Here is a 20,908-nt window from a genome sequence, read left to right as displayed (position 1 = left end):
ACACATCATTATAGTATAATATTTAGTGACTATTTTATACAGCTAATACAAATGGTATCAACTAACTATATATAAAAATAGTATACAATATTTAAGAACTTTTCTTTTCAAGGCAAGGGTATTTGATTCTTTCATACCAACGAATAAAATGTGAGGGATAATGGTATCTGACTACATTTCAAGGTCATTGAGTGTATTCCTGTTTCCACTCTTCTGTCACTGTTGGTGGCGAAAGGTCTTAATTGCAGGCAGCTTTCCAGAGAGCAAATGCATCAGGTTTATAATTTTGTTTTTGTCAAGGTGCTGCATTTTATAGCCTAACTATGAGCAGAACAAAGGAGGCTTTCAGCTCTCTGCATCTTGAATTAGTCTGGATCCTGGTGTAAGTCATGAATGGCTTATTGGGCTTTTTCTAATCCATCAAATGATTGTATTTCATGTTCTACTGTAAATCTGCTCAATTAATTAAAATCTATATCCTTTTGAAATTTGCTATTAGAAAAGCTGTATGGAAAGAAGGTCCTCTCTCACCAGTTGGTTCCACAGTGGTAATGGCGATGCTATGAATTGTAGTATAAACATAACTTCAAAAGTTCCCAATATTTATAAAAATGCCAGTAAAAATGCTTGTCTGACGGGGGGGGGGAGAAAAGGAGCCTATTGTTTTTATTTAGAAAACATTATTATGGAAGAGCTGAATATCCGCTTTGCACAGTGTGGTCATTGAGACTGCTGAGTTCATTCCGGGGTTGCCTGATTGCCTGTAGATGCTGAAAGAAAAACAAAACACAACAAAAAAACGAAAAGACTGTTTGCATCTTCCAAAAGGAAGCAAGGCAAAAAGTTCTTTTTGGCCATGGGCTCCATGGCAAAGTGACCTTTTGCTCATTTTCAATACGCTCTGTGAAGGCTGCTGACAGTGAAGCGCTGGCACCCTGGAGAACACATCCCTCGTCGTCACCGCCAGGGCTCGTGTTACTGTCACCGGTACTCTGCTGGCCATAAATGAAAGGTCGTTGGCCAGGAAAGAAACAAAACTTTGTTTCCCATTCATTCTTTTATGCTTTTTGGATTGAAACCTCATTTCTATTGACTGCTATTTGGATGAGTGTTAATGGTTTTCAGTTAGAAACCACAGGGTTGTTTCTGGCTGCATAGCCCCACCTCTCCCATACCTGCCTCGCAGAGCTCCCAGGGACTTGAGAAAACCATGGCAGAGAAGATGCCTATACTGGGAATTATTGAAATATTTCTAAGTCGGCAGCAGAAAATTGAGAAAAATACCAGTGCAAGCCTCCCATTTCTCATTTGTCCCTCATGTTATTGAGGAACCAAACTATTTTATTCAAGGCACAGAATTAAAACAGTTATTTAAAATGCCTGCGAGGACAAGCAAACACGTTGCTTCATTTGTCTACAACCATCAGTCAAGTACTCTCTCTAAAATAGTGGTCACATTACTAAAACAATGAAGAGATTAAATTTTTACTATGTTTTAGGCTGACAAAACAGAAAAGAGGAACATAAAATGAACTGATTAAATTAAAACCTTTGATTAGCTCTTCTAGGATAAATTACTCTCCTGGTCTATTATGTCTGTACACACATATGAAGAACATGGGATTAATGTACAATTACTTTATCACTACGCAAGTCCTGTTGGTACATTGAAATATGTGAATGGATTTGCTTTGTGTAATTCAGAGCTATTGGGAAATCAGCAAGAAAGAAACTCAGAGGTCCTTAAAGGAATTAAGAGTCCTTAAGAAAATAGCCATTAATTTAGGGGTGCCCGCTTCCTGGCTCAAATCTGATTAGCAGGCTTATTTCTCTCGTATTTCAAACTCAGAAGGACATTAAATTGTTGAAAACAAACCTTGTGTCTACAGGAGAAGAAATATGAGCTGCCTGCAGCTACAAGTGGAGGGATGCCAGCAAAAGAGCTTGCTCATCGCCCCAAGCTGTAGCCAGCTTCCCTGGTGTTCTTCCAGGCCTATTTTATAAAGCCCCTCTGAAGACTAGATGAGGGGAACTGGTCTGACTTTAACTACATATATAGGTGTTTTGTTGTGTTGTTTTTGTTTTTCCCCAAGCTATTTTAAAGCCCTAGCAGCCCTTCAGTCTGACTCAGAAGACAGTCATGAAGCAGCGATGCTGTTGTAATAGTGGGAAAGAGGGCGGTGATGCTCCTCAGTAAAGAGGCATGAAAAGGAAAAGGGTTAGGGGCTGAGATGAGCACACTGAGCCGGCGATACTGCTGGAAATGTCTGGTGACACCACGGTCACAGAACAGAAGGATGCATCTTGCCTGAACCACAGGCTTTCTGGGATGTACCTGAGGCATGTGGGTCACCGAGTACGTCACTGTGGGTTATGGTAGTCATAGGGTTGGAGAGGAGAGCATGGGGTATGGTGAATACACCACCTGGGGCTCGGTGCTGAGACAGCTGGAATTAGGTAGGAAAACCTTCCATTTTGCCTGTCCAAAAAGCAACAAAAGTGTAGGATTCGCTAGTGGATGGTTTTGAGGGACTTACTAGCATCTTACTGGCATCACTCACTGCATTCTTGTGCACGACAATGGGAACGCGGTGATTGCAAAGCCTTGTGATCCAGAGTAAGGACGGGATTAGCCAGCAGCTGAAGTAGGGCCTGGCAGGTGGAGGCAGTACCCGCACCGGGATGGGCGATACCCAGGCTGCTGTTCACCCCTAAGCCATCACAACATGGCACTCTCTTCTTCTTATGTAAGAAAATAATTTGCACAGCTAATGATTCTATCTATCACCCTGTTAATAAAAGAGCAATAACAAAACCTCGGGGTGTACTATAAATGGAAGGCATGCTGCCCCCTCATCATCCTCAACAAAGTCTCCACAAAAAGCTGAGTTAGCTTTGCAGGAGGAGCTGGAGGAGAAGCGCTCTCAGTGGTTCACAATGTGAGCAGGATGGCTTTCTTACACCCAACATAAACATGTTTTTACTCCAAAGGTTTTGTTTTCTACTTCTAGCTCAATTGATTTCCTAATTTGACCTACTTCATACCGAATAGCATTTTGGTGTGGGCACCGCTGGCATCTACTGAACGGGGGACTTGCACACCCCCATATGAATCAGCAGCTGTTCCCATAGGAACTGTTGGCCAAATTGTGTGCTTATTTATTGAAGACTGTGGGACAGAAATGTAAAAGTTTTGGGTGGAGACATCCAGCCTGTGGATTATGTTTACCATTGTCATATATTGTACGGAATTGGATATGCTGAAATAGTTTCAGTTACATTACCTCATGAAGTTAACTTACAAAAACATTGTGCTGAAATGCTTGTAATCAATGGAGGTTTTCTTAAGGTGGAGTATTATCTGCTGTGAACTAGAGGATCTGTTACCTAATCTTAGAGCTGTATGTCTACTGTTTGTTTGACTACTGATTTTGTTGATACGAACTTACTATAGATAGTGAAAAGCCTCTTAATTGTTTGAGAAATACTTAAGCCTCTTCACTTTTATAATTATTGTGATGTTTCATATTGGAAACACTGCCAAGACCATTGTAGGTAGAAACCTTGAATTGATGGTAATGTCACAGATGTAGTAAACCACAGCCATAAATTTGTTCAGAAGAACATGGTATATGATCTTTAAGTGCTTATTTGATGTTCCTGTTTATGTAATTATCTTGCCATTTTAAGTTGGTGTCAAAAATTACTGGTTTGGAAATATTTTTAAATCCACTGATCATTCATGAAATGCAATTATTCACTTATTTTAACACAAACAATTCATAATATATTAAATTTTAAGTATATGTTAGAATAATAGGGATTTTGTTGTATCCGTGTTTGCAAAATCAGGACTGGTACAGTGTAAATGGTTTGAGACTTGAGATATACACAGTATAATTGTCTGAAACAGACAGAATAGTTGTTGCTGTGCATGTTGCTGACTTGTTTCATTCCCTAATGATGTTGTGTTTAAAGGTGTTGGAATTGTGGCCGGTAGTCTCTAGTATATCTCAAAAACTAGGAGAGAAATTTCTGATACATTAAGAAATAGAAAATAACAAATACTGTTTCCCTAAAGTTCACCTTCAGAACACAGAGCTAAAAAGATCATGCACCATATGCTACCTTGAACAGTGCTTATGCTGTACATTTCCAAACAGTACATGATGTACAATGAAACTACTGTGCAGGCACTTAGCAGGCACAGGATTAAACCCAGTTCATGTTATGAAGTGAAGTAATAACAATTAGCACATTTCCTAGGTGGGAGCAACCCAGACAAGGAGGTCATTGCTCAAGGGACTGGGTAAAGGAAAAATAAAGTTGTGGCTACGTGATGAAAAGGTAATGAAAGTTACTTTACGCTATGTAGCTGGGTGTTATTTTGGACAGTTGCCCAAAATTGGCATTGGCTGTAATCCATTTTTTAAAGCTTGAAGCGGCACTGTAAGATTGCAAAGTTGATATTGAAGTCAACAGGAGAGAAAACAAAAAGGCCAGAGTAACTGTAAGTAAAAAGAACAAAAAAAAAATTACACCTATCAATATGATCTCAGAAATTCCACATATAGTTTTTTTCCTCTGAATTCACTCCACATTCATCCTGTGCTCTGAAAAAGTCAAAAAAGCCGTTCACCAGATATTTGAAAAGTATGTGGCCTATACACAGTGTTTTTACATATGTCACACTGAACATATATTGTTGAGGAAAATAAAATATAAGAGTCTGAGAACCGAAAACGGATTTTTAGTTTTGCCTAATGTTAAGGATTTGGGTCATTTTGTGTTTTAGTTTTTCATTGTGGCTGTGTGGAAAAAAAGAGTGAAGGATTAACATTGTCCTCTGAGGACGCTCTTTGATTATTTTTGCATAGAAATGACTAAAGTAATAACTTGGAAAAAAAAAACCAAAAGCAGTCCTATTTGTTCATTCCTTTCTAATAATTTAATTTATTTCTGTAATAGTCCACTACACCTTGTTCGTCTTCTATCAATCTCTGTTATCTAGATAAATAAGTAACTGGTATAGTCCGCCACATAGAAATGTCAGAGATAACGTACAGTTTAAATAACTTTCTGTCTCAAAAACAGTCACGTGGATTTTAGCATTTGAAAGTAATTGAGACTGAGTGAGCTTTTTTCATGCATATGCTAACAGTGTCAAGCAACAGCGAGCTACTGCCTTTACAGGTTTAGTGATTTTGTAGTTTGGCCTTCTGCTAGATGACTAAACTTTCATGATTAAGACACGTTTTTCAGTGATGTGGATAGTTCACATGTTTAGCACTGGTATTTTCAGTGTATGGTCTTCATTTCATGGAGATTCTCTTCTGGAAAATGGTAGTTTTGTCTTCTGTATAAGTTGTTGCAGAAGACTGCTCAACAAAGCAGATGTGAAGTTTTGTTTCTCTCTTAAAGTAATGCTAGGACTGGTTACTAGTGCTTCAAATGCTATGTACCAAAGCCATCATTTAACATAACAAAAAAAATGAATGCTTCTGAAATATAAAGAGGCTCTAAACAAAGATCATCTTTCTGTCTGCACGTGTATTAGAATGCACAAAGTGGATGTCAGACTACTGACAGGTCTCTGTCTGTTCATACTGGTATCAGCAGAGACACTGAACAGCAAGGCAACCTTCTCTTCTGTCCACAGTCTGCACCGTAACTCTGCAGGTGCTAAAGGACATTTTCAGGAGCAATAGCAATTACTTTGTAAAGTGAACTGTGCCCAAGGAGGTGGTTGAAAATATCTGCAAGTGGAAGAGGGAGCCTATTGCAGAAGAAGGGGACTGACCAGGGACAGACCTTTAGAAGTCACCACCTCCTCTCTGAAAGCCCTCCACAATACCAACCACATGAGGTAGCAATGTGGGCATAAAGTAGATATTGTATTAGTTCCCTTTATTTAGGAAGCTGGAAATTATCTGACTCGAGACAGATGCCTTGACTGCTTGGACTTCAGTAGATTCCCTGATCAGGCAGAAAGCTGCAAAGCAAATGAGATTCGGTAACACTGTGGTGCAAGGAGATGTCAGTTGCCTATAAGTGATGTGCACAGATATTTTTTTTACAGCACTGTCTTTAGATTGATCAAAAGCTGTTAATATACATCTTTTCCTTGACTTCAATGAACTTCGGATTGGGCCCTTTGAGAACAGATATAAGCTAAAAATATTGCAGTGCCAAGACTGTGTAAAGTCAGTAAAGAAATATGATCAAATTTATCATTATAATACTCAGCAGTTTGTAAACTCATTAACATTTGCAGAGAACATGCTGTTTTACCTGTGACCTATAAATTTGGGAAAGCTCGAGAGAATTGCCACTCTGAAAAATGTTGATAGCAAAGATATTTGGGGGGAAATAGGATGAAACCAAGCGGCATCGTTTAATTTTAGTTGCTATTGTTATAAAAGGTTCATGGGATGCAAATGACAAGTTATTATGCATCTAAACGGTTACAGAGATTGTGCAGAGTGGGCTTTATGAAATTATCCAGAAAAGTGGGAGTTGGTTAGGTTAGTGAGATAGTGCCCACATATTAAAACACATTTCCTGCAGTTTATATTTACAGCAATGGGACGATGGATGATGCTCATGTCCCCCGTTCCAGCTATGGTAAATGTGCTTTCCAACTTGAAAGTACTGAGAGCAAAAAATTTAATTCCTGGGTTAGATCAGTAATAGCAGCAGCACAAAGGAATGTAGACACTAGAAAGAACATTGGAGGGCAGAAAAAAAGATGTAACAGACATGAACAGATTTAGGCACCAAGCAGAGAACTGGGAATCCTTAGTTGTGGTGGAACGTGTTGGAGAGTCAGCACCACTGTCTCATGAGAAAGAACACAGATAGTGCTTGCAGTCTTTTTATATGAAAAGAGCCTTTCCATTAAGAATTTTTTATTTGTGTGGTTTAGATGATAATATCAAGTGTTTTTTTTTTTTTTTTAATATTAGAAAAATTGAAGATTCCTGCTAGCTTTTTCTAGCTTTACTGATCATAAATCAGTAGCACTGTATATGTAGTATTTAGAGCTTATTGTTGTTAGGGACTGGACGTAACTAAAGGAAGATCTGAAAAGAATCTTTTGTGTTTCCACCATTTACGTCCTATTTTCTTCAGTCACAACGTGCTTTACAGCAGTCTGAAGGCAATGCCAGCCATTCTGGCTCCTGGTGAGTTCCAGCACTATCTGGGGCTGCTGTTATCAGGACAACTTCAGTGATGCTCTGCTCTTCTTGTCCAAGGGCTGTAATCTCTGGTGCACACTTCAGTTCCTAAAAAGGATGGTGCAGCCTTAGCTATCTCAGAACTTCTGGCTGTCTACACCAAATCCCTGGCCCTTCTCACCCCAAGCCAGGCAGCTGGGCAGGAACGGACCTGACAGTGTTTTCCATAGTAAAAGGTGCGTTACAAAAAAGCAGTCCAAATCCTGGCCAAGATCAAGCTAAAATGTAGGGACCAAGTAAGGCTGACAGCTTTCTGCCTGGTGTTGACAATTGTATATAGTGCTGTGGGATGTATTTGTAGCTGTGCTTTGGTGCAGAGGTTTTTTGAAGTGCATTATTTGTGCAGGTAAAAAACAATAATAAATTATACCAGACACGCCAAGTTAATGCTAATAACAATTGTGCCATACCAAGATACTGCATATTCACTGCTTGTTTGCTACCATTTGCTACCAGTATTTAGCAATCATTTCAAAATCTTTTTAAAAAAAATAACTAGAGCTGTGAGCCTTCCTATATGCTCTTTATTACTAGTCTATCATCTAGAAATCAGGGTAACTACCAAAAACTCTAAAACATTATTTTGCTTTCAAAGAACTTAATATTAATCTGTTTGTATCAGTTTGGCAAATGCTGTTAGGATAAGATCAAAATTCCAGAATATCAGAGTAGATCTCAGAATACTTTGGGAAAAAGCATAGGAGTTGGTCAGTCATGTACAGATCCTCAGGAAATTAACTGATGTGCTGAATCACATGGCCATATATGTGATAGGAGTTTATTTGTGTGCATATCTTTATCTATAGAATAAAAAATAAAATAGCTGTGAAAATGTAGTCCTGTCTCTCGTAATTCAGCCTTTGGCCTCACTGCTGAACTTGCAAATGTGCAGCTGGAGGAGGGGAGAATCAGGAATTTCTGCTGTAGACTTTTGTCCGGTAGGAAATAGATGGAACTGCCAACTTATTACACATGGGCCATTGAACACCAAGCAAACACTACTCTTTCCCTCCTGCACATTCGCAGTGTCTGTGGGTTTCCTCAGATAGTTACTTATCGTATTAGCTTAAGGGAATAGCTCTAATTGCATTCACATGAAAGCAAAATCTTCAGTATATGCTGTTTCCATTAGTATTCTTCTCCTCTTTCCTAATATCACTTAGGGTTTAACAGAATTCTCAGGATTATAAGCATATTTTACACTTCTGTTTTGTATTAATATATGATACCAAAGCAAGTAAAGAAAAGTATTTATCAAAAGTCAGTAAAATACTGTATAATACAACCCTTAGTACAGAAGGCTATCAGCAGTTTGGCTTCACAGCTCACATGCTGGTTTTAAGAGCTGCTGCATAAAATTGTAGGACACATATTATAGAGGGGGTGTCTGTATAGATCACAGATCTATAAAACTCATTTCTTCTTTATAAACTGTGAATCCACAAGCCTATGCAGCTCCCCTGCATGCTGCATTTCATAGCTTAGAGGTGTTCGGAGATGGAGGTCTGCCAATGTGAGCACGTTGCTGGTGGATCACATTTTTGCCCGTTCACTTTTTCCTTGTCTTCTCCTGCAGTGAGGGACCTTCGATATCACTGAGGTTACTTTAGCCCTGAGCGTGTTGTAACACCAGGGAGGGAGGAGAGGAAAGAGAGGCTCAGCACCACACCGCTCAGCCCAGTTACACTCAGCCTGTCCCAGAATTCATTCCCCCAAGTAACGATTCTGCCTGAAATGCAATCAATAAGGCTAACATCCTACTGTTTAAAAGACCTTTATTTTTGTTCCTTAAGACCAAATGTGTTCATAAATTAAACATTTGCTAATAAACACTCTCATCTCTGTTTTTAGCAAGTCTGTCTGCTTAAGAGAGCAGGTTACTGACACCATTAAGAACACTGACAGGCTTGTTTCTTTCCAGAATATTTAATGACCAAAGGATTAGAAATCTAGTGATGGATAGTTTAGGCTGCAAACTTACAAACTGGCTGGTGTTAAACTTGCTAGGCTGTATATAAAGAGGGGATCTGGATGTGAAAAGCTCCATGTTCTATTTAATCACCATCGAGTCCCTTCAGGCTTTTTTGTTTCCATGAATGATTTCTTCAGTGCCTATGTCCATTTCAGTAGAAGGAGTTTTTTCTTACACTCAGCTTTTATATGACTTTTGAACCATCGTTGCTAACTGTGCTAATTTCTTTAGTGAATTGTATACAATTTAATACACTAGCCTGAATAGTCATTTTACTCATTTAGTCTTTCTTTCCTTTTTTTTTTTTTAATATTTCAGTACTCTTACTTGAAGCATGATAGATGCTAGAAACTTGTACTTCTTCCATTCTCCCCCAGAAATGAGCTGCTAATTAGTGCCAATTCTTAACTTCTTTGAAGTGTTTGTTTTAATAACCTGGAGTTGCAAGGGAAGTGGGAAGTGTTCCCCAGTCAGCTGTTCCGAGCCTGGCAGACCGCCAAGATGGTTGTGACCTCCAGAAATCCTTAAGGTTTTGATCAGCATTTCCTTATCCCCAATACTCTGTTGTTTCTGTTTTAAATTACATCTCAGTGTACCCAGGTTGGGTAATAATGTTACCGTAAGTGCTATAACAGATTGTTACAAGCATCCTTGGATTATGAGATGGGAATATCTTGATTATGTAAACAATGATAGTGTTTATTGTATTATATTTCTGAAATTATTATAGCATTATGCTGATACAAATTATACTGTCACATCTCAAGTGTATTTATTTAAAACATAGTGGATGCAATTCAAAGACTGTCAAAGACAATGAAAGACAATACCTGACTTTTGCTGCTTTTGTATCAGGATCGGTACGCTATCGTAAATTTTGCATTATTTTGTGCTAATTCCTAGGATAAGAAGATATAAATTTCTTGACCTTTCTGTGCCTGTAGTGCTAATCACTTCCATAATTATAAAACACTGTAAATAATGGGCAGAAAGATCTTGCTGCTGCTGAAACACATTTGTTACAGAATATGTAGTAAGTTAGTTCAGGGAATCTTGTGATAGTAACTGTGCATGATATAAGAAAATGCATCTCCTGGAAGTTGGTCGTTCATACAATGGTGCATAAATATAAATGAACAGCTTCTTTTCCCACTAATGCTTAGAACGGACAGGAAAATGAGGATTGTTTAAGCGGCTGAAAAAACTGCATTATGTTCATCTCCATTTATCCTTTTGATCCCATGCCAGTGAAGCACTGAGAATATTATGTACTACATGTCCCATAGTACATGACACATATATTAGTGTAGGTAGCTAGAGGTGCTATGGCATCTTATAATACTCTGTACGTACAGGGCCTAAATTCAGAAATTTAATGGGGACAGAGAAGGAACATTGTATTTGATCACAGAACACATATAGAGACGCCATGTCTTGAGGTGATAAGAAGGTTAAAGGGTGTAGGAAAACACAATTATTTGTTTTTAAAAAATGTGTTATTCTCAGCCAAGAAGCAAAACTTCAAGCTTTTAAAAATCCGTAACACTTTTTCAGCTATTGTGGTTGTTGAAACTGAGACAAATGTATACTGTCCCCAATAGCACCTTTATGGATCCTTTTGCTGCAAGGACTTTTTAACAGCAAGTTGCTTTTCCCATGCATTTATAAATGTTTTTCATTGTGTTTTTTTTTTTTCTTTTAATTACTGATGACCTTTAAACAAATCTGTTTTTTTCTCTAAGTTACAGAGCATGACATAAATTTACATATTAGTGATCACTTCCAGAAACTAATGTCAAGTATTCAGTATTTCATTTCGTTTCTTCTGGCAGAATTTTTCTAGAATGCTTGCCTTGTCAGTAACTGTGGCATATCTTCATTACTACTGTCAGGCACAGAAAAGCAGAATCACAAACATGAAGGCAATAAAAGCTTTGCTGGGAGAGAAAAAGATCAAGTGAGAGAGAGAGAAATTGAGCTGAACAGTGGTATCATCCCTGAGATACTCTCAGGGTGGGGAGGAAGAGACTTTGCTTGGACTGCTTTTGAGTCACAGCTGGGTAAAGCATTAAATTATTATTACCATTGTGGTAAAATGAATTTGATTTTCAGGCTCATTTTTGCTTATTCTCTTTCTGATATTATTTATCTGTGGATTAAAAAGAAAAATACAATAGGGTTGTCATCCAGACATTTACAAGTGAGTTAAACTGACACAGTGCCAAACGGTCAGTCCAGGTATGTTTCCCCGTGGGGGTAATGGCTGTTCTGCTGGCACAGCTCTTTGCTCTGAAGGTTCGGTGAGCTATGTAGGTATTACACACTGCCTAGTTCTGCAATTTTGAATCCTTTTTCAAAAAAGAATCTCTGGAGCATTTTAAATTGAACCCACTCTCTCTCTGTGCTTTCTGACATCTTCCTTGTGAAAGGCATCCCTTCATTGTCATCTTTGATGAATTTTTTGCCTGTATATTCCTTTGACAGCTCCTCTCATCCCATGAGTTCAATACATCCTCTCTGAGCACGTTACCTTTTCATCTAGCGTTTCTCTATGTTAAGGTTATGCTGATCCTCATTCGTGAATTGGATTCTGCCAGGCTTGCTGATACTGTGTACTGTAGTTTGCCAGACCTAGTTTGCTCTGACTGGTAGTGATAGCAGTGGATACAACTTCAGACAGCTGTGGCAGCAGCAATCTTTACTACCCAATTGCAGGTGTCTAGCCATAAATATGGTAATGTTGTACTGCTGGACCAGAGCCAGCTCTGCACTGACTCCTGCAGCACCTCTTTCCAATATGAAGCACAAAGATGATTTGATGCTCAGATAGGCCCTCAGCTTGCTTGCAGTCACACCAAAACAAGCCCAGGGTGGCTTCAGAGGGTAAGACCTCACCGTCTTTTATATGGGCAGGGTGTCAGGAACTGTTTCAACACACGAGGAAGTGTGTGCCTGTTGTAGTCCTGTGTACTATGTAGAAATGCACTCCAAATCTTAACTAGAGGAAAGCTGGTTAGACTGACAGAGTTAGGAGCTGTCACTGACACCAAGTCCACAAGACAGAGAACGCAGTCTGGATAGCACCTGCAATTTTCTCACACAGGCCGTATCTAATGAAATCTGTGGCTGCAAGTTACTATGAGACTATTTTAAAGGGAGTCGTCAGATGAAGAGTATTCAGCATCATGACATAGTGGCTGCCAGAATTCAGTCATCCCTATGATGTTGGAGTATGGCATGCGTATGTTCTAATTTTAATTTGCTTGGGTGATAATTAAGATAAAATTATCCCTCTTCTGTTAATTCCTCCAAAGTTGAGAAGTCCTGTCAGCAACTGTATGAAAGGAGTGTTCTTAAAGTTGCTAGTTCATGCTCACCAACTTCCAAGGTGCTCCGGTCTTGAACTCCATGTATTCTACAGGTCTGTGGGGAAAGTAAATCCAATTCTAAATCCATACATACACACAGAGCAGTGTGCACTTAGGACTCCTCCGTCTGTAATCTGCTAGTTAGACTCAGATTGCTTAACACCAGTGACTTTCCATCCTTGAAGCTGTGCAATATCTTCTTTCCCAAGAGTGTTGCAAGCCATAAAGGAGGATTAATGCTGCTTTTGAACTGCATTAACTATTGTGTGGATTTTCCACTTGGAAGGTTCTAGAATAGTCTTAGCACCATGTAAAGTAGAAATAAGAATAATTGGCAATTAATAAATCATCTGCCAAATTCTGAGCTTGCATTTTGCTCTGTGATAGATCTGATCTTCTGATATATCTCCACTCCCTTCAGACTTTCTTATACAAATAGTTTAGAGCCTGCAGACCGGGAATCATCCTGACTGATGGGAGACAACTTTGATCAGTGGGGAAGGGGATGTGCCATGGATTCTTTTATCCTTCTTTTCTTGTTTTCCTGGCATGCCCAACCTTTGATAACTAGATCTCCCCATTTGACAATTACGGACTCTCAGAGCAGCATCTCAATACTTACTTGATTTATGGAGCCAAATTTCATGCTAACAATGCCCTGTAGCCTTTTATTGCACTTGGTAAATAACTCTAGATTTATTGTTCTTAAAAGAGAACACAGCGAATGTAATTTTTTGTCTAGCTCCCCGTTACTCCCCATAGTAACTTTTAACCCATTTGCCCCTTGACTGCACAGAGGCAAAAGGCTACATATCTGCTTGTTGGTTTGTTCTGTTTGCTGATCAATCTGTACATGTATACCAGAATAGATAGCTTTGAAAAAGCCAGAACATATTACATTTTGTCCAGGAACAATCAACAAACACAAGGGAAACCTGAAGCACTGGTTACTGAAATGAAGAGGCAGTGGAGTGCAGAGGCACAACCCTTGCTGTTCCTGGTGAATCACATGAGAGGTGGTAAAGAGGAAACAGGAACATCGGTCTTATTTCAGTTCCAAGTTCAGCAGAACATAAGACTAAGTTACAGGGATCGCGTTTTCTTTGACCTCTTCTCTTTCTTTCTAAAAACATTTGAGTGATTCTGGTGATTACAAAATCTAAAAATCTTTTTCTGTGCATGGAATGGATAGGTGATTGCCACTTTCCACCACAACTCTAACTCCATGTCTCTGATTCTGGGGTTAATCTCCATCTATGACTCTATAGTTGTAGAAATGGAGATGAAGTGTCACATAGGAAAGAAGGTGTAGCTTCCAAATAAATATTTCTAGCCTGATTTTCATAAGTAAATGTTAATGGCTGTAAAATGCTAGACTATGACAGTGCAAGAGCATCATATCGTAAAGTGTGTCACTTGTATGCACTTGGAAAGAATCCTGATGACTTTTTCCCTGTTGTAAATTGCTTACCCTGAAAGGAAATAGGCCTAATCTATTTGCACACAGCTATTTATACCTCCCTACAAGAGGTGTAGAATCATAGCTGGAAAAAGAATTAGTGTTCGGTAATTCTTAGATAGGTGCATTAAATTATTAATATAATGAACAAGTTAGTAAAAGAGCTTTCTTGTGTTTTGTATATGACCTCTATAACATAGCTGTTTAAATGTGGACATCTGAAAAGAAGCCTAAATAATTTTACTTCTAATATTCTTCAAGATTCAGAAGTTTCTGGTAATTGTTACTGATTTTGCTAGAAGCATTTTTATCCAAGCTCAGCTCCTGGACTCTCTGTCATCCCAATCAGACCTTGGGATATATAGAAATAGTATGCTGAGCTCCACAGGTAAAATTTTAGTTTTCCAGCTTTGATGTACAGACTTGCAGACACAAGATGAACCTTGGACAGATGCTAGAGAGCAAGGAGCTATCTCTTCTAAGTGAATTTTGCCCATTATAGCTCTTGAAGAGGTCTTTCTTTTAGTCTAACTTCTATGAAAAAGCCTGCTGTAAATGTCTTACCCCACAGAGTATACGCTGATTTTTTTTCCTGATTTCCTCTGGATCTTTTCTGTGGAAAAGATCTTGGTTGGGGCCAATTAATTTATTTCCAAGAGAAATTATTCCTTTTCACAGACCTCTTTCAGAAAAAGCAAGAATGAAAGAAAAATAGTTTTAAACTAATGGAAAAAAAGTAATCATGAACATGCATTTTTCCATCTCCAACACTGAATTCTCTAAGCTGTATAAAGTTTTTTTTTACAAAGCTGTAAGCTAAATTTCTGCATCTCTCTTTACATTTATGCTGTATTCAAGATGAATAACAAAACACTAATTCCCCTCTGTAAGGTAGGTGTGATGTCCTAAGTGAGTTGTAGTGCCCTTGCGTGAAATCCTTGAGCCATTAAAGAAGGTGAATGCTTTACTGTAACTTTTGTCTGATCATAATTTCATCTAATTGATTTAAAGTATGCATTATTGTAAGCACTATCAAAATCCTACTGTTGTTGCAAGGCTCCCAGCCTGTGCCTCCCCCATCTCTGAACTGCATGTTGTAATTTATGGCTGAAAGTCGTTCCTCTTGAGTGCCCTGTCAGTAAGATTAAATGCTCCTAGACATTTGCCATACTTTTCTGTGTTGTGGTACTCTTTCATATGCTGTCCAGAATGGCCAAGCACATGCTTTCTAAACCAGCAGAAATTAGCACCATCAAATAGTACTTGTCACTCAGAAGGCTCAGCTTGTTACAGGCAGCAGAAGAGGCAGCGATACAAAGCACAAAGCTCAGTATGCATGGAGAATATGGTAAGAGAAAACTATAAAGCAGTTCAAAAGTGATAAGGATTGATCAGGTTACTCCTGAAAGAGCAACTGGCTACATGGGAAAGGCTTTTTTTTTTTCTTTTTGTTTTTCTGGCTAATGCTGTAGAGTGTAAAAGCCAAAAATAACGCAGTAAGAGCAAACTCTTCAGGGTATAAAACACATCTGTGTTTGAGACACTTGGTTTATTATGTATGCTTCCAGATAAACAAATAGTTGCTAACCCCACTAAAGTTGTCAACATTTTGTCATGCACATGCTGTCTCTTTTGTGTATGCTCATGTGTGCATAAATAACTATATATCAAACATGCATTTCCCTTTTTTGATAAGGAGTAGATGGTGAAACCCAATTGGATTATTCTGGACTATGTTGCAAATTCACTGCAGACTCAGAAGCAGCCTTAAACTGAGACATATGTTTCTTAAACATATCAGTTAAAAGCAAAAGTATGTTAGTGAAAAGCACTTAAAAGCTATTTATATGTGCTAACTTAAAGATTAAATTTAGGAGTATACCTAGGAAAACATTGAAGTCCACTTTGTAATAATCTGTGAATGATTGTTAATGCAGCTTTGTGTGATGGTTTTAGAGAATTTTTCAACTATTGTTTCTATTATCAAAATCAATAACAAAGTAATTTCATAAATATTACCAGACTGAGGTCCCTTCTTGATTTTATCTTATGATAATAAAACTGAAGTCAGAGCTGATGTGTACATTTCAAGGAAAGCTATGATATAAAGCAGAGAACAAAGCTTCTGAAAACCATTTATGATTGAAACTGTAGTTTGAAATTTGAAAACATCATCTCACTGAATTGCATGTCACAATTACCTGGTAATACTGGGATGTATTTTAATGTATTCAGCCAACCTCTTCTACTTCATTTTGTAACCAATATACAGGTTCTGGTTGGCAAAGTTGGTATGACTGCATTAAAAAACAAACAGGGAAGTAGTTTTATAGAATGTTAAATTTCTGAGAATGGTATTTTAAAATCTAATATACAGAATCAAATTTTCGAATGAATAGTCATTAAAAGTGTGTATGTTTAGCTGTGGATAAATCAGTTTACAATAGTTTGTGCTTGCGCCTGAATGCATAGACAGAAACCAACGTAGTACTGAATTTATGTTTTTATCATTTGTGTTATAAATCTATGATTTTTTAGACAAAATATGAGGGTGGGAGTTAGTGGATTTAGAAAGATGATTAAGCTGTAAGTCAACAGTTAAAAACAATACTGTTTTGGCATGGAAAAGGCGAGTGCAGTTTGTCTTTCTGATGGTATTGGCAAACCAACCATGAAAGCAAAAGGTGCTTTTTGTTTGCCTTTTTGCTTTTTTTTGTTGTTGTTGTTTGGTTTGCTTTTTTCCCCAAACACAATTCCTGTTACTTTAGCATTGTTTCCCATACCAATTTTTGACAGCAAGAATCCCAGCAACATGAAAGATTGCAATAAGCATGAGGCATCGATGATGGATCTTGCTGACAGTTGTGGTAAACAGTGGGAATATTTTGCACTGGAATTTCTTGAACATTGAGAATCCTATTATTCAGTGTAGCTCTCCAAGGACAAAATACAATTTTAGATACTGAATTGATATAATGGGAATAATGCCTTACTAATAAAATTTAACAAGTAAAACTTAGATTGCAAAGTGTTGAAGTGGTAGATGATGCTTATTCTTCTAAGGCTTAACTTTGTTTTCAGGTTAATGTTTGATGACAGTGTGTATCAATACTTAATAACAAACACCTGTGGAACTAAACCCTTATTAAATAATTATGATGATGATACAGAAGTAAAAGTGGACTCCCAAGGGAAACGCGTAACTGTTTTCTGAAGTCAAACCATATTTAAATATTGAACTTCTCATCTGCTAGATGGTAAATACATCCCTGTACTACTGGGCAGCATTTCAAAGTACTTCAATCTGCACCCCAATGACAGCAAAATGAGTCTCATCCTTTACATGTGCTTTTCAAGTTTAAAGTTGTGTGACTCAAAACTACCTATGTAATAGTCTGTCACTGCAATGCTCTCTTCTGTTATGACAATATTTTTTGTTTTGTTAATTAATCATTCAGCCTTTTAAACTGCATTATAAAATATAAAAGTATATTGCAAATAATTTTTATTCCATAGCTAATTATTGCCACTAAAGGATAATGTCAGTGATTAACTGTATTTCTCCCAAATACGTTTTACATTGATGAATATTTTTATGAAGATATGTCAAATGTATCTGAATTAAAAGCTCTCTAGAAGTAAATTATAGGATGCAAGACAGTAATCTAATATAATTATTCTTATTGCACAATAAATGAAGACAGAGCAAAAACTTCATTGTTGAGTCCAATTGGAAATGGTTATATTGAACAGAGCTTATGAAGATCTACCCAATATCATTCAAAACATATCCCACTGACTAAAATTGCAGAAAGGGTACATGACATTCTCACTAGGTTTCCGATAAAATCATATCCACCAAGAAATATTTTAGAATAAAGAGGAAACCCAGTGAATGTACGCAGTGACTTCAAGTTCACAGTTGTATTTGATTATAGATGCAGGATACAATCCCTGAGTCCTTGTTGGTGGTGCAAACTATTGTCTTTACTATTTGCTTTAGTTTATTAATTTGCTTGCTAGATTAAGCCAAAAGGTTGATACCAGAGGCAAGCAATTAGTAAGAACTTTGCTAGAGTTCTGACATATTATGCTAGGTGAAGACAGGTGTAGGTGTTAATAAAAGGCTACTGTGTGTAGTATATATTAACATTTTCAAAATCATCCATTTTTTCTAAATGAATTAAGGGAAAGTACTGCAGTCAATGCTTAATGAGATATTTCATTTGTTTTACTGTTTTATCTTTCCTAAGTAAACTCACAAGCTCTCGTTATCAGGTTGTAATTAAATTCCTTGAAAATCCTTATTGGTGTTTCAAGAAGGTTCATAGCATCTTCTCATAAATCAGCATCATGAATCTGAATTAGAATCTGAATGTAAATTACTAACATTTTTATATTAATGATTGTGAGACTAAACACACATTCAGAACTGATTAAACATCACTGTCTGACACTGAATGACTGAGTTGCAAGAAAACAACATCTTTAGACTTGAAGTTTGTATGAGAAATTGTGTGTCCAGCATGGAAGATTTGGAGCTGTAATACTCTTCCCCTATAGCTAAGAAAAAATCCATCACCAGTTTGCTAATGCTTTGAAGTTCTACTAGATACTATAATTTCAGTTGAAATCCGTATCTAGAATTTAATTTAAAATGGTTTGAAAAGTTTGCTGCTTTTAAACTCAATCAGAAATGATATTAAAAAAATATAGTATTTCTTTTGACATTGCTGGTGATGGTGATGTGGGCTTTTTCTTTGGTGATTAGTTTTGTGACATATGTAATTTAAAAGTAGAATCTTTCTTCCTTGTTGTATATGACAACCAAAATGTACTAAGTAGCCCTCTCTCAGGTTACTTTAAGCCTATTGGCTTCTAGGTTAGGAACTACCTAAAGTATCTGATTTTTTGGAATAGCGTTAAGGTGCTTCCTGGGGTAGACCATGGATCAGTAAAATGAGGTTTTGCATTCTGGCCATGAAAACTAAGGTTTGAAATGGAAACAAATTCCCCGCGCTTACTGACTAGAGTTCCTTCTCTCTGTCACAGCATTGTAGTTTCTTGTGAACTAAGGACATCCTCCAATTAAGTTGGCCGTTTTATTCTCCCTCATTCTTCACTGCCTCAGTGCACTCCATCAGCAGTACTTCTTCACTTCTTCTGTCACTGTGCATCTTTTTCTTGGATGGAAACTTATTGGTGTTCTCCATCTCCCCACTCATAAAACATGGCTGGAGCCTTGCCTATAAAGGGCAGCTTTTCTGCCTGTACTCTGCCCTAAGTGAGGAGGTGAACAGCCAATTAACATTTATGAAGAAATAGCCCAATTCCTCTGGGCTGGACCTGCACATATAGCCAGGCCTGAAAAAGCATTTTACTGTAATCAAGCAACCCAGATACCAATGAGGCCAAAGATAGTTATTTGTTCAGTCCTTTGCATTGTGCATCCCTCCATCAGAACAATGTTTTTAGTAGAGCTTCAAGGCCCCTACCAACACAAGTATATTATTAGAGTAATACCTCATGTTCTCTGCGACTACTTCTTTGTTATTACACAAGTATGTAAATTAGTGTTTTATGTCAGTAGGAATTGGGCTTAGATAATGCAATGCAAAACCATACACTTGTTTATATCAGACGGTTATATCTGTAAGTTAAACACAAAAATAATTAGTTTGCCAAAGAGCTCTGCATTCAACAACAAAAAAGCATATTCATGAGGGATGAAAAAGACTGCAAAAAAACTCTTGCACATTCTAACTGTATTTTCACAGTGTCAAACTGGTGACAGTTTCTCTCACTGGAAAACAGGGGCTGAGCTTCTACTTACAGCCATGGGGGAAGTACAGGAATACACAGTGCAGCGTGTTTATTCTAATATGTGAGAACTTCAAAAAATACCCTCCTCTTTACACGTTTACTGTCTCAACACAAAGAAATAATAAAAGTTAACTTATCATAAGGCACCCGTTACAGAAACGCCTTAGCTTTGTTTTCAGCATTAGCATTTGTAGTCAGTAAGTATCCAGGACAACTGACAATCAAATGCAGCAGCAAACACATTATTCCCTTGCATATATTTAAGAAGAGAAAAAGTCATTTTAGTCACGTGTGCTGCAAATCCTTGGCCAGTATTAAAACCAGCTATTTTGATACAGCAACACTTCCTGCTTTCAGTGGTGTGTTTGCAATTCCCTTCTTTTTTGTTATGTTAAATTAAAAATGAAGAAATAACTTATACATGTCAAGCTAAGTAAAAGCTAGCATTTTGCACCTTAAAACCATCATAATCTAGAATTGTCTACCCTTTAAAATCAGCTCTACGTTTGAACTCTGCATAAATGCTTTAAATATATGAGCGCAAGGCCAGTTATTATTGAGGAGATATTAACCAAGCTTTCACTGATCATTAGGAAAAGTGACTGTGGATAGCACTAACATAAGTATTTGTTTCACTGTGCCGTCATAGATTATGAATTAGAAATAATAGTAGTAATCACCTTCCAGAAATGAGGGATGTAGCTAGAAAGCCTCCTAGCTCCTGCTGCACTATTATTATAATCCCAACAAGTTAAATAAATTGCTGACTGCTAACACAGTAAGTAGAAAAAGAAATCCTGAATGCTTCTGCTTTCTTAAGGTTCATGAAAGTTAAATAGAGATGAACAGAACTGATCTCAAATTCTGCAGAAATGTTTGCTCTTGGTTTTGTTTTTAATATACATGTCTATTTTATTTTATTTAACATGCCATGCTAGAAAACTTGAATGCTGTGATTCTTGGTAGATAACTGCTGCTTGTTTACAAAGCATTGTTCCATTCTAAGGTGCATAAATGAGGTGAAATAATGGAAAAGTAATCCTAAGGA

At 37.5% G+C, this 20,908-nt stretch overlaps 1 protein-coding gene and 1 long non-coding RNA gene across 3 annotated transcripts in view; one reads left to right on the top strand and one right to left on the bottom strand.

The window, feature by feature from the left end:
* Positions 1–20,908, top strand: part of LOC310882273 — a 247,681-nt gene that overhangs the window by 204,452 nt on the left and 22,321 nt on the right. The gene's annotated exons all lie outside the window — the stretch shown is intronic.
* Positions 1–20,908, bottom strand: part of SHISA9 (shisa family member 9) — a 180,186-nt gene that overhangs the window by 147,243 nt on the left and 12,035 nt on the right. The window lies entirely within an intron of this gene.

Source organism: Anser anser (genome assembly GCF_964211835.1).
Source record: "Anser anser genome assembly, chromosome: 15".
Lineage (NCBI taxonomy): Eukaryota > Metazoa > Chordata > Aves > Anseriformes > Anatidae > Anser > Anser anser.
This window is presented reverse-complemented; position numbering and strand designations above follow the sequence as displayed.